General features: G+C 38.5%; 1 non-coding gene across 1 annotated transcript; it reads right to left on the bottom strand.

The window, feature by feature from the left end:
* Positions 1 to 15,178: 15,178 nt before the first annotated feature.
* Positions 15,179 to 15,285, bottom strand: LOC141688063 (small nucleolar RNA R71). Its single transcript, XR_012561531.1, has one exon. It is a non-coding gene; the product is annotated as a small nucleolar RNA R71 (small nucleolar RNA).
* Between the last annotated feature and the right edge of the window lie 323 nt (positions 15,286 to 15,608).

Here is a 15,608-nt window from a genome sequence, read left to right as displayed (position 1 = left end):
CCCCTGTTGACCTTAGGTTGAGCTTTGACTACTTACTTGGATTTGAGAGGTGACAGCTTCACTCTCTTGACTGCCCTTGATTTTGTCCTTCTTGGCTTAGTAAGAATTGGCAAGTTGAAGTCAGGAATTGGTAATTTATCCCACTCTATTGGCTCATCCTATGGCACAATAGGCTCTCCATGTATGTTTCTGTAGGGGTCCACCACCCTTATTACTTCAAACATCACAGAGGGCTTTGATGCTTGAGTTTCAGCTTGAGTGGATTCCTTTGGAAATTGATCTTCCAATTCTTTGTCAACAACATCCAACTTTCTTTTTGTTCTTTTAGCCAGTTCCTTCTTTCTTGAGGATTTCTTCTGTTCTTCAATCTTCTTCTCTGATTCAGTAGCTTGAGATGGTTGAGAGGGAATTTGTTGAGAAGAATTCACAGCCTGTAGCTTGGGCAAGATAGCAAACTGTTCTTTCTTTTGTTTAGACTTCTTTGCATCTAGAGCAGCTTGCCTCTTTTCCTGCTTCAATCTGGCTTTTTCTTCTTCCTTTGCATGAGCAAATTGTGGATGTCCAGCTACCACACAAATTTCCTTCCCATTTCTGAATATCTTTGCAATTCTCTTTCTTGAGGCTGAATCAACTCGATCTTTGTAGAGGAGAATAGATCTTGACAGAAGCTTCTTTTCATCAGGCTTGGGTGTCTCATACACAGAATCCATAGGGTTCTTCAAAGATAACTTTGGATAGTTTGCCCTTGGTTTAAGAATTATCTCAGCCTTTGTAGTCTTGATGCAGGAAGATTGTCCTTTCTCCAGATAGTTCATGCTCATCTCATTCACATTGATTGGCTTAACATGAGAGTGATGGATGGCTGACTGATCTGGTTCCTTGACTAATTGAAACTTTTGCTGTATTTCCTCATCAATCTTTTTCCAGTTGATCAGAGTCAACTCTCCTTTATCAGCATCTTTCAAATTTGTTGCTGCTGCATTTATAAGATCTATACCATCTACAACTGGTGGTGTGGAGATAGTAATTGAAGGTACAATTACTTTTCTGATTTGAACTAGAAGTTTCTCCCCCTCAGTTGGTCCTTCCCCCCCTTACTTGATTCTCTCTCCCCCGTTTTGTTATCATCAAGTGGAGGAGTTAGGCCTTGTGCTTTAGCCAGTTGCATAAGAAGATTTGTCTGAGTCTGTTGATTTTGAAGAAGTAGAGCCACTGAATTCTCAATAACCTGAACTATGTTCTCCAGCTTGGCTATCTTCTTGTCAGAATTTGATTCTCTCCTTAATCTTAGTAATAGATCATGCATGGTACCATATGGCATTATTGAATCCATCTTCTCATAGTTGTATGTCTTTAAGTCAGCTATATCCTTTTTCAATTCATCCACACTGAGATTCTGTCTTGAGTGTTGGATCTTCATTAAATGTAAAGAGTCTAGGTGAGCTTGAAGAACAGCCTTGGTACCAGCATCTGAAGCTTCCTGAAGGGCCTGCTGAATAGCTATCACTTATTTTAGCAAAGACACCTCAAATTGCCCTGGTGTAAATTCCTTTGCCCATGCCCATTCAGGTAAACTGAAAGCAGAACTTGGGCCTTCAGCTCCCCCTAAGTTCATGCTTCCATCCAAAGAACCAGAGTCATCATCATCAGAATTTACTCCAAATTCTTCAGATGGCTCTCCAGCTTGAGAAGGCATTCTGTTCACAGCAGCTTTATCTCTTTGAAGAGATTCTGTGGTGTGCACTAGATTCAAAGTCTGATCTGCCTCCACATTGCCCTGAGCAGCCAACAGTTGATAGGCTGAAACAGGGTGAGTAAAAGTGTCAGCATCCAAGGAAATGTTATCAATTACAGCTTTGTAATGTTGCTGAAATTATCTTTCCTTTTTAGCATCATCCACAATCATTGACTCACTAACAATGGCTGGTTCCATCCTTATTTCTCCAGTACCTACCTTTCTCTCATATTCTCTCTTTTGTTGCATCAGGGTCTCACCCTGGCTCCCCACCCTCACACCCTCACCTTCACCTACTAAGTGGGACTCCTCTCACTCACTCTTGCCAATCCTGAATGAATGGATTGCTGAGATTCACTATTTTCCTCTCCTTTTTCCTGGGAGCAACCCAGCCTCTCACTCAATGCACTCTCCTCTCTCAGTCCTAAGAGTGATTGTATTACCACCAAATCTTCTGCACTTGAAATTATTGAATTTTTAAGTTGTGCAGAGACACTCGACGGATAAGTGATATCCGTCGGGTGAGTGGTAAAGCTATCCAACGGATAACTGCTGTTACGCTTATCCGTCAGGATACAATCACTACTCAACGGATGAGCAATATCCATCGAGAGAGTAGAAATGAATGAGGTGGGAAGAGAAATGGTTGTTGACTCTGTGTTGATTGAAGTTATTTGAGGCACAAATGTCACAATAGAATCAGAAAGAATTGGCAAGTGAGCCAACAAATCATCTAAAAGATGATGCTCACTTGCACTAGATTTTGGCTTCCCCAACAGAGTTAAAGAGGGGGAATCAGGAATTGAAGTGTTTATCATGTCCACTTCCAGTGAGTTAGTTGGTGAGTATTGTGTTTCTGTGGCTTCTATTATGAGAGATTTTGGCTGTGACTCCACATTTATTGGAGCCACATCAATCTGAATTTGAGAAGGTGCAGGGACTGTGTCTTTAGCACCAGTTTGCACTAAGTGTGTGCCCTGTGCATCTCCAGTTGATTTGGATTTCTTCTTTCTAGTATAGGTTTGGTGTGAGCTTGTGTCCCTAACCCTCTTGGCCTGTGCTCTTGGATGAGAGCTTTGTTCAATAGCCATATCATTTTGGGAGGATGCAGCTAGAAGTGAGCTTTTGTCCTTTTTAAGCACTACAGTTTGTTGGGAAACTGCAGTGTGGCTAGGTTGGGATTCACTCAACTCTCCAACCTTATCCTTGGGGTTTCTTTGATGTTCACCCCTTCCCTCACCTATCTTACCCTCCTTCATACTCCCCTATTTGGTTTTGGTAGATTTTTGAACTGGTACCTTTTGAGAGATACCAGAGGGGGTTTTCTTTGATTTGGATTTAGAAATTGCAGTTGTTTTGGCAGCTTTGGTAGGCAACTGTTTGGTCATTGTCACAGATGCCATAGCTATGCCTGAAGTCAAAGAAATAGAAGAGATTGGAATAGTTGAGGGTCTGGATGAACTTACCTCACTTACCTGAGGTGTCAGCATTATAGGGAAATAGAACATTGGCACATCCTTGTGATGGTTGGCTCTGTTCAAGTCTGCAATGATTCTCCTCTCTTGAACCCAACAAGCTAATTTGTTGTTTGGGTTCTCAAGTTCAATCTCTTGACAAAGATGGTTAGCCAAAAGCATAAAAAATCTAGCATAGTAAATATTCTTTCCTCTTTTGGCTAAGTCACCTAGTTTAAAACCTAACTCATACACAACAAGGTCACTGAAATTGTAATATTTGTCTATAACTAGCATGTATAGCATGTTAAGCATGGAAATGTTCACAGAATCAAAATTACTGATTTTTCCAGAAAAGACTTTAGTTACTACATCACACAAGTAACTCCATTCCTTCATAAGACCTAGTCTTCTAATTTCACTTAGTTTTGCAGTAGGAAGTGCATAGTGAATGGAATTGAGCATTTTGACAATATCAGTGTCAGTGTGTGGTGCAGTTATATTATCATCAGGAATCTTGAAACATGCTTTTATTACATCACTATTGATACAGAAATCATTACCTTTGATGGTTAGAGTGATGGTTTTGTCAGTAGAGTTGTATATTGTTGTTGTCCACATCTCCTCAACAACTTCACAATAAATTGTGGGTGATTCCAGCATGGCAAAACTTAACTTGCAGTTGTGCACGAAGTCCATCATCTTATGATAGTCTTCAGATTGCTGAATCCCCTTATTGACCAAGGCAGTGAAGTTGTTCTTCTCATAGATGAACCCAGTCTGTGACATGATCTTAACTACGGGTGCCATTATTAGAGAAGAAAAGCTTGAAGAGAAAGAGGATTTTTGCTTGAGAGAGAATGAAGTAACACAGTTGAATTTGAGAATGATAAAAGAAAATGATTAGAATGAAATAAGCTTTTATACTTTTCTCAAAATCTAGTGAAGTAAATTACCCAATAGAAATTGTCTAAAATAGCCGTTTTAAAATAAACTGTAAAAATTCTACCCATTATCCATCGTGTAATGCTTACAAACTGTAAGTATACTCGATGGATAATGTTCAGGGAATTAACGGTTAAGATTTAGACACTTCGACGGATGAGGATAAGTTGATATTCGTCGAGCTTTAAAATACTCCAGAAAAGTAATTGATTTTTTTATTTACAATTTGTATATCGACGGATGACTCAACTCGATGGATAATGGTCATCCATCGAGATTCAAATTTTGACTTAGCCAAAATTTTCATCCAAGACTAAAAATCAGTTAAATTTCTGGCTACCTTTCAACTTGCAAAATAATTCAGATAAATTCAAGAGTAATTAAGCATACCTAACTCACTTACCAACCTAGAAAAGGTGGATTCATCCAGTGGTTTGGTAAAAATATCTGCAAGTTGCTTCTCACTTGGAACAAAATGTAACTCTACAGTACCATTCATTACATGTTCCCTTATGAAATGGTATTTGATGTCTATATGCTTTGTCCTTGAATGTTGCACTGGATTTTCAGTGATGGCAATTGCACTTGTGTTGTCACAGAAAATAGGAATCCTTTCAACTTGCAAACCATAGTCTAGCAATTGATTTTTCATCCATAAAATCTGTGCACAGCAACTGCCAGCAACAATATATTCAGCTTCAGCTGTAGAAGTAGAAACTGAATTTTGCTTTTTACTGAACCAGGACACAAGCTTGTCTCCTAAAAATTGACAGGTTCCTGTTGTGCTTTTTCTATCAATTCTGCAACCTGCATAATCTGCATCTGAATAACCAGTTAGATCAAAACCAGAATCTCTAGGATACCAAATGCCGAGGTTTGGTGTTCCTTTGAGATATCTGAAAATTCTCTTAATAGATATCAAATGAGACTCTCTAGGATCAGCCTGAAATCTAGCACACAAACATGTAGCAAACATTATATCTGGCCTGCTAGCTGTTAAGTACAGAAGTGAGCCAACCATGCCTCTATAACTTGAAATATCCACAGACTTTTCAGTAGTGTTTAGTTCAAGCTTAGTTGCAGTGGCCATGGGAGTTTTTGCAGATGTGCAATCCATTAGATCAAACTTTTTTAAAAGTTCAAAAATATATTTAGTTTGACTAATGAATATTCCATCACTAACTTGCTTAACTTGTAAACCAAGAAAGTAAGTTAGTTCTCCCATCATACTCATTTCATACTTGCTTTGCATCAGTTTGGCAAACTTTTTACAAAGTTTCTCATCTGTAGAGCCAAAAATAATATCATCTACATAAATTTGAACAAGTATGCTAGAGTCATTCACATTTCTGAAAAATAAAGTTTTATCTACAGTACCTCTTGTGAAGTGATTTTCCAAAAGGAACTTTGATAAAGTGTCATACCAGGCTCTAGGTGCTTGCTTCAGTCCATAAAGTGCTTTCAGTAGATAATAGACATACTCTGGGAAATTTGGATCTTCAAAGCCAGGAGGTTGACTTACATACACTTCTTCCTCCAAATCTCCATTCAGAAAGGCACTTTTGACATCCATTTGAAAGACCTTGAAATTGGCATGGGCTGCATAGGCTAAGAAGATTCTGATGGCTTCAAGTCTTGCAACAGGAGCAAATGTTTCATCAAAATCTATTCCTTCTTGCTGACAATAGCCTTTAGCAACCAATCTTGCTTTGTTCCTTACTACTATTCCATTTTCATCCATCTTGTTTCTGAATACCCATTTGGTGTCTATTGGATTCTTTCATGTAGGCTTGGGTACCAGCTTCCATACTTTATTCCTTTCAAATTGGTTTAGCTCCTCCTGCATAGCTACAATCCAATCAGGATCTAACAAGGCTTCTTTTACCTTCTTTGGTTCTTCCTTAGACAGGAAGCTGCTGTATAGACATTCTTCTTGAGTTGCTCTCCTGGTTTGAACTCTGGAAGAAACATCACCAATAATCAGTTTAAAGGGGTGATCTTTTGTCCATTTTCTTGGTTGAGGTAGATTAGCCCTACATGAAGAGACCTCAATGTTGTCTTGATGTGTGATTGAGTTTTGATTGCTAGAAACTCCCCCTGAGTTTGTGGATCTTTGATTTGAGATTGGGGTGCTTTCTATAGGTGATCTGCCTTGACTTCCTGCTCCTTTTGATAACCCGACGGATGGTGAATTTTGAGTACCGACGGATGAGGCAGGTTGTCTTCCGACGGATAATACAGATTGCCTTCCAACGGATGAAGCGTTATGTAACTCAACGGATGTTGAGTTTTGTGCTTCATTTGTGGTAGATTTGTCTGCATTATCCTTAGACACTGTTTCTTGATCACTCTCATCATCACTTTCGTCACTGACCATCTCAACATTGTCGAATTTGAGGCTCTCATGGTAATCTCCATCTTTTAGTCCTTCAATCTTTTTATCATCAAACACAACATGTATAGATTCAACAAAAATGTTCGTTCTTAGATTGTAGACTCTATATGCTTTACCAACAGCGTATCCAACAAAAATTCCTTCATCTGCTTTAGCATCAAACTTCCCATTTTGATCAGTTTGATTTCTCAGAATATAGCATTTACAGCCAAAGACATGAAGAAAGTTCAGAGTTGGCTTCTTGTTCTTGAACAATTGATAAGGTGTCATGCATCTTGCTTGATTAATCAGAGAGATGTTCTGAGTGTAGCATGCAGTGTTTACAGCTTCAGCCCAGAAGTATGTTGGTAGTTTTGATTCTTCAAGCATTGTCCTTGCAGCTTCAATAAGAGATCTATTCTTTCTTTCCACTACTCCATTCTGTTGTGGAGTCCTTGCTGCTGAAAACTCATGCAAGATTCCATTTTCCTCACAAAATGCTCTCATGACATAGTTCTTGAACTCAGTTCTATTATCACTCCTGATTCTTCTAACTTTGATATCAGGATGATTGTTAACTTGCCTTATGTGATTGATGATGATTTCACTAGCCTCATCTTTGGACTTTAGGAAATAGGTCCAAGAGAACTTTGAGAAATCATCTACAATTACTAGGCAAAATCTTTTCTTTGAGATTGACAATATATTGACTGGTCCAAACAAATCCATGTGAAGCAGTCGTAGAGGCTCTTCAATTGCTGAATCAAGTTTCTTCCTGAATGATGCTTTAATCTGCTTCCCTTTTTGGCAGGCATCACACAGTCCATCCTTTGTAAACTCCACCATAGGAATGCCTCTAACTAGCTCTTTCTTTACCAGCTCATTCATGGTCTTGAAGTTCAAATGAGATAGTTTCTTGTGTCATAGCCAACTTTCATCTTGACTTGCTTTACTGAGAAGACAAGTTACAGATTCTGCTTTAGTTGAGTTGAAGTCAGCAAGATACACATTTGTTGTGAATATGTTGTGCACTTGATGATTACCTAAACAAAACATCTAAGTAGATTTTACTTAGTGAAATAATGTAGCACTCGACGGAAAAGAATTATAGTCCCGACGGATAACTCAGTTTGAGTACCGACGGATGAGTAATTTATTATCCATCGAGTGAGTAGCTTATATAATGATAAGTTTGTAGCACAGTATTGTATGCACCTTTGTATAGAATCTGTAGTAGCATATAAGTCATGTTGACTTTAACTAGATATGCAGAATAGGTTGATTAACTGTACATAAGCAATGTCTTGTAATTCTGTATAAGTGAAATGAAGTCAAGTGCCAAAATATCTATCAACGGATGTTTAACAAAGCTTCGACGGATGATCAAATGACTTTCAACGGATGTTCAAAATAGCAGTCGACGGATGATCAAGTAAGTCATCGACGGATGATCTGAAAGTCGACGGATGATAATATCAAGATTCAAACATCAGTTGAACAGTGAAAGCTGACACACAGCCGTCGAGATTGGATACAAACACTGTGGAAGCCTATTAACTGGGTCATAGAGGACGAAAAGCATCAAAGATCAAGACTGTTAGATTTTATATTTATTCAGTTCTTTTGACTTTGTAATCTTGGTAATATATATAAACCAAGAGAGTAGCAAATAAAAAACTAACTAAGAAAACTAAGTTAGCTTAGAAACGAACACAGAGAAATCTTTGTAAGCACTATCTTTACCATTTCCTGTGTTCTTAGTTGTTCTATCTTATAAAAGCAGCTGAGAGCATTTCTGCTCACAGAGTTCTCTCGATATATTAATATATATCTCTGGTGGAATTGTTTAAATCCACCAGAAAGTTTTTAAAGACTCTTGTTTTTAATTACTCTTGTTTTGATTCATTAAAGTTTATATTCCGCATTGTGCTAATCAAAACAGACATATCTATAATCGAGTTGAACATTCTTATTTCAAGAAAAAGATAAAGAATTCCATTCAACCCCCCTTCTGTAATTCTTGCTATATTGTTAAGGGACTAACAACATTTCCTCTTCTCACACCAGTGAGAACCACTTTGTTGTTTAAATTATTAATCACAACACAGGTTTCTTTGTTGAAGGTTACTGAGTTGCCTTTATCACAAAGCTGGCTGATACTCAACAGATTGTGTTTGAGACCATCCACTAAGGCAACCTCTTCAATGATGACATTGTCCTTTGAAATCAAGCCATATCCCACAGTATAACCTTTGCTGTCATCTCCAAAAGTGATACTTGGGCCAGCTCTCTCTTCAAACTCTGTGAGCAGGGTAGAATCACCAGTCATGTGTCTTGAACAACCACTATCCAAGTACCAAAGATTCCTTCTATTTCCCTGCACACATCAAAATCAAATCAAGTTGATTTTGGTACCCAAGTTTCCTTGGGTCCTGCTTTGTTAGCTTTCTTCTTCTGTTTCTTAGGTCTTAACTCATTTGACTTAGGAATTTCAGATTCTTCCTTAGTCATTTGGGTTGGGCCTTTGAAACCACTAGATGCAACAGAATTATCATGGATGTTATGGCTAACAGGAAATGGCATGCTTGGTGCAAACATGTTATTCCAGTAAGGCATGCTAAATGGCATTTGAGGCATATTGTAAACAGCATAATATGGATTAGGTGCAAATGGCATATTAGCAAACTGTGCATTCATGTTCTGTATAGGCATAACATTAACAGGCATGGGAGGCATGGCATTCATGTTAGAGAATTGAGGCTGAACAGACATGGGAGTAGGCATGGCAGATTTGCAATTATCAGAAAAATGATTTACACTACCACATTTGACACAGATTTTTCTAGGAGCATATTTATCAGGTGTGTAGTTATTATGTTTGTTAATCCCTACTTTACCATTCCTATTGTTTTTCCTTTTAGTCTCTATTTTTACCTCTATCTTCTCAAGTCTGTCACTTAACTGTTTGATAGTCATGTGACCAACATTAGCCTTCTTCCTTTTCTTGGCTTGACTTGACTCTCCTGAAACAAAGTTTTTGGAAACAGACCCATACTTTTCATTTAGCTTGGTTAATTTGGCTTTGCTAATGGGTTTGCTCACAGCCGACAGATGAGGATTTTTATCATTCGACGGATAACACTTTTTGTTATCCAACGGATAGATCTCATCATCCGTCGAGTCTACATCTGTCAGCAATCCATCTACCAAAATAGGTTCTAGTTTCTCCTTTATTCTTTTTCCAGGCTTCATCAGAAAAAGACTCAATTCCTTGAACCTTGGTGATTTGAGCATGAACATCTCTGGATGTTTTCCATGCTTTAATCACCTCCTGTTCACGATCAGGCTGCTTCTTTAAAATTTCTTCCTTTTTCAAGGACTCAGTTAATTCCTCCTTGGCAATTCTACACTCAATTTTTAGTTTCTCAAACTCAACAAACTGAGACTCAAGCACATTATTCCTCTCACTCAAAAATAAGTTGTTTTCTTTGATTTTAGCATTTTCTTTAGTGAGGGACTTAAGTGTAACACGCAAATGATACAATTCTGTAGACATGTCATTTATTGCATCATTACACTCAGCTTTAGGATATGCATTGTATCCTGGCTGATCAGTAGGGTATAGATGCAAACTTGTGTCCAGTTTAAATCATTTGTACTCGCCAGTAATGGCCTTCTTTCTACTCTCGCGGGGTTATATCTTTGGAGATATACCCAGGTTACCGTTTCATTTAAACTGATTAAACACTGTTTATATTTTGTGGACTTGTTGAGCAATTTTGGCTCACCCCTTTTTGTTGTTATTCACCTTATTGTTTTCAGTTAAGAAGGAATATGAAACCCATCAGGACTCGAGTGGTAAAGAAGCGGGTCAAGCCTCAGGATCCTCTCATACCCTAGGTGTAGATCCCAATCCAGGAAGAAAGCTTTGAGTTACCCGAACAGGTGGAGTGTAGATAGTTATAGTGTGTGTTTGAATAAAAAGATGAAATTAGTTTAAAATTGGTTAGACAATGGTTTGTAATAAAGAGAGTTTGTAAGATTTTGAATTTGGTTTCTAATAAAGTAGTTAGTGGTTGTTGTTTTCATACTTCAACCTAAAAAGATCATGGTTAGTGTTAAAGGGGTTTAGATTCATTTCTTTATTATTTGTTAATCAGATTATACATATTTGGTGATTATCTAGTAACCCCCAGACTTATACCCCGGGTCTGGAGGGCGTTACAGGTTTGGCATCAGAGCTGTAGGTTTGGTCCCTGAAAACAAGAACATTTGGGTTAAGATAAGATAGGAAGATCACATAAGATTGGAATAGTCAAATAGGAAGAATAGTGTTAGGACTTAGATAAGATTGGGATATAAAGATATTAGTTCTAGGAATGATTTAGTGACCTTTCTTCATTCTTTGGTATATTATCAGATGGCGTGTCAGTTGTGCCACCAGTATCTGGGTTCATGTTTCCTCCTCTTACACCTCCACCACCATTGCCACAGGAGCCAGTACCTCCAGTACAGGGGATAGTCCATGACCCTATAGAGATGTTTGATCCATTGGAGTTCTTTGAGCCGATGATTCCACTACCGGTAGAGTATCAGTTTATACCGGGGATTGAGCCAGAGCTTCCACCATCACCAGTATTGAATCCTATACCAGTACATGCCCAGAGCCAGACATATTTCAGATGATCCCAGTTGAGGGGATGGGCGAGCATGATGTGGATTTACAGTTGGGGTTACCACAGTAGGGTGCAGGGATGCCGAGGGTTCCGTCACAAGAGTCAGTGGGTCAGGTTGCACAGCCATATATGGTACCATACCATGAGTACAGGGTTATGAGAGATGATGTTGAGTACTGGAGAGTTCAGTGTAGGGAGATCATGCATTTATTTGATCAGAGAGACCGAGGACCGTTAGCTGCCTTACAGTCAGATTACATGACGAGGCAGAGGTTACAGTCTGCTTTGATGAGTGATACCTGGGAGCTGGATGATTTAACACAGGAGGGGCCGCCTTCTTTTGCGGAGTTTTACAGGATATTCTGTTTGGCGCAGACTTTAGTTCAGATACTTAGGGATGAGTTGAGGCGTATACCGCTGGGGTTCTGAGATTTTGACTATAGGGGACTGACATAGTGGAGATGACAAATGTACATAGATACAACTAGTACAGTGAGTAGTGTATGTGTGTAGTATAGCTTGACTTGTAGTAGTAGTTAACCGGTAGTAGTTAGTTTGACTTGTAGCCGCAATTATGACCAGCAGAGCGAGACTTTTTGTACCAAGCACTTACACCTGAGGCTGGTGTCATATATAAATTGAAATTTTTCAAAATTTCCTTTATTTAAATTTCAGTCTTTACAGTTTTACAGTATTTAATTTCACTTTATTGTTTTACAGCTTTTCATATTTTAAATTCTGTCGAAAAAAAGGGAAGAAGACAAACATTTCATTTAGGTGTTTACATTTTCTATTTTTATATTAAGCAAACTGTTTTCTTTCTTCAAACCATTATCTAAATTTTGTTAATACAGGATAAATTGTTTTCTTATCTAATGTCAATTACTTATTAAACTATTAAAGAGACATCACTTGTTTTATTATCAGAAAATGGCACCAAAGAGAAAGACTAGGACTGAGACTTCTAACAGCAATTCCGAAAAACAAACCAACGATACCATGAACCAGATGTTCTATTTGATGCAACAATAGATGGTAATGATGCAACAACAGATGCAGCAACAGCAACAGCAGATTCAACAGCAAATGTTACAACAGCCACCTCGTCCTGAGCCTCAGATACCACCAGCTATACCTATTGTTACTTTCAAATAGTTTCAGTCGGTTAAACCTCCAGAATATGATGGGCCAGCCGATTCTATTAAGGCTACCACTTGGTTGAAAGAAATAGAGAAAGCATTTCCGTTAGTAAAGGTAGGCGAAGACCAGAAAACTAGCTTTGCTAGTTATTTATTGAAAGGAGAAGCGAATTATTAGTGGGAATCTAAAAAGGCTTTAGAAGGTGAAGATGTTATTGCATGTGATAGATTTAAAGAACTATTCTTAAAGAAACATTTTCCTCGCTATGTGAGAAATCAAATGCAGATTAAATTTTTTGAATTGAAGTAGGGAAGTATGTCCGTGACAGAGTATGAAGCCAAATTTACTCAATTGGCTAGGTTCGTTCCAGAACAAGTTCATACTGAAGAAAAACGAGTCCAAAGGTTTCAAGAAGGGTAACGACCGTGGATCCGTGGGAAAGTTACAGTTTTTGAGTTAACAACGTATACCGCTATAGTCCAGAAAGCCTTGATCATTGAAGGGGAAAGCGAAAGATCTCAAAAGGAAAGAGGACAGGGAAGTTTCCAAGACCGATCCAGCAGGAAGCCGGGATTTCAAGCCCGGACAAATTCGAATTTTAAAAGAATAGGACAAGGTATCCAGAAGACAGGTAATTGTTTCCAAGCCCCCAGCCAGCAGGGAATTGTCAGAGTTCTAGTGCCGTACTGCAGAACTTGTGGACGGAAACACACCGGTGTATGTATCAAACCGGATGTGACATGTTTCAAATGTAAGCAGAAAGGGCACTATTCTAACGAATATGATAAGTGGCATTTTATACCACTTAGAACGTCTTATAATGGCTTGAATTGATGTCTTGAAATCTAGTATTTTGTGTATTTGATGCATTTTTTTAGTGTTTGTGCATTTCAGGGTATTAATTGCATTTCTGGAGAGATTTCATCAATAATAAGCCTTGGCATGTGTTTGGCATTGTAAACGGGAAGATAGGAGCAGATTGCAGTGAAGAAACGGGAGAAAAACATAGCAGTTTCCAGTAGGGAGCTGAGCGCCCGCTCACGAATGCTGAGCGGCCGCTCAGGGATGGAAAATTAGAATAATTATTTTGGACTCCTAGTTCTGTTTAACTTCCAACTTCTAAGTTAGCTGGGTATTATGGGACTCCTATATAAGTAGTTTTCAGAGACGTTTCACAAGGAGGTTGGATCGTAGTATTAATCGAAGAGCGAGGAGATAAGGAAAAAGACCGTTTTAGCACACTGCAAATAAGGGGAAGCATATTTTCTTGTGATTCTTTATTTCGTTATAACGTTGGATGCTAGTTTTCTTTACTTTGAACCTATTTACTCTTGTGACGTACTCTGGTTTAATATAAGTAGTTTTAGTTATTATTCTTGTGTGTTATTATCATATTTTCATATGAACCCATGATGACGATGAGTGCTATCATGGGCTAACCGTGATCATAGGGTCATAACGGATTTATTATGGAATTCTTTAGTTAGTTGTTTAATACCTTAGTGTGTGATGATTGTATTATATCTAGTATTGGTTGTGCTTAATCGTCTTATGTGCGTCGCGAACATATAAGATAGGGTGTTAATCTCTTTTGAATCAACGGTGGATCTTGAGATTTAGAACTTGCCATGCTAGCATAGGTTCGTGTATGAGTATACATGATTAGTGGGTAACTCTAACCATTTTATTCGCCCTGTGTAATCAAAAGGAATAACTTGTGCTTAAATCGTTATGTTGTCAATTTCTGTAGATATATAGGGACTCAACATAATTGATGCCTATTCAACTTCTATCTTAATTTTGGAAGTTTGGTATAATGGTATTGGTACAATGAAAGTTGGCTTTTATTAGTTTCATGTTGTTCGATTAATATCATCACCGTTGCATGCTAAGGGTAATAACAATGACTATTGAAGGAAGTAGTAATGAAGTTGTGATCTCATGAGTGTTTTAATATTGTTAATTCAAGTGTTCATTAAGTGCTTAATTCTAGTAGTTAATTGTAGTTAATAATTAGTTAATCAAATTTAAGTGTTATTATTTTAACATTGAAAAGTAATCATACATTGGTGAGTGAGTGTAATTGAACATAATTAGTCCGAGTCTCTGTGGGAATGAACTAGAAAGTATTCTATATTACTTGTGAACGCGTATACTTGCGTGTGTTATTAGCGCGTATTTTTGCCCTAACAAGTTTTTGGCGCCGCTGCCGGGGACTCGGCATTTTTGTTTAGTTTATGTACTTACCATCATTGGTCATTAAGACTTAGTGATTAAGACCTGTTACTTATTATATCCAGTTGTGTTTCAGGTACTTTAGCGAGCGTTTATGCAAACACGTTCTCGTACTCGCAAGAGGACTTTAGATACGGCTGAGGAGACAGACGAAGTTCTTGATATTTCGGAGAAGATAGATTTTGAAGATTCGGATTCAGGAAGTGAGCAGAAAGAGCCAGTAATCATGGGTGATCGTATTGTTCCGGCAGATCCAGCTCTTATGGACTTTTCTCGGCCTAAAATTGATGGCATTCAGTCTAGCATCATGCACCCGGCTATTGAGGCCAATAACTTTGAAATCAAGTCGGGCACTATTCAGATGGTGCAGAATTCTATTTCTTTTGGAGGTGCTGCGACTGAAGACCCCAACATGCACATAAGGAATTTTTTCGAGATCTGTAGTACTTTCAAATATAATGGTGTGACTGATGAGGCTATCAAGCTGAGGCTTTTCCCATTCTCACTAAGGGATAAAGCGAAGGACTGGTTATATTCTGAACTAGCTGGGTCTGTCACTACTTGGCAAGATCTTGCGCAAAAGTTTCTGGTGATGTTTTATCCAATGGCGAAGACTGCGGCTACGAGGAGTGCTCTTACTCAGTTTGCGCAGCAACCTACAGAATCTATGTGCGAAGCTTGGGAGCGCTACAAGGGGATGTTGTGAAAGTGTCCACATCATGGAATGCCTGATTGGATGGTGATCAATGGTTTCTATAATGGTTTGGGGGCCCAATCTCGGCCCATGCTCGATGCAGCAGCTGGAGGCGCCTTGTGGGCCAAAAGCTATACGGAGGCTTATAATCTTATTGAGACTATGGCTACAAATGAGCATCAAAACCCGACTCAAAGGATGATCCCTAGAAAGGTAGCAGGTATTTTGGAAGTTGATGCAGCTACGGCTATTGCAGCGCAGCTCCAAGCGTTGTCTATGAAGGTCGATTCTCTAGCCACTTATGGAGTCAATCAGATAGCTATGGTCTGTGAGCTTTATGCAGGTTCTCATGCTA

The sequence above is a fragment of the Apium graveolens genome, chromosome 9 (genome assembly GCF_009905375.1).
Source record: "Apium graveolens cultivar Ventura chromosome 9, ASM990537v1, whole genome shotgun sequence".
NCBI classification, from domain to species: Eukaryota; Viridiplantae; Streptophyta; class Magnoliopsida; order Apiales; family Apiaceae; genus Apium; species Apium graveolens.
Note: the sequence above shows the minus strand (reverse complement) of the source record. Positions and strands in the feature narration are given on the sequence as shown.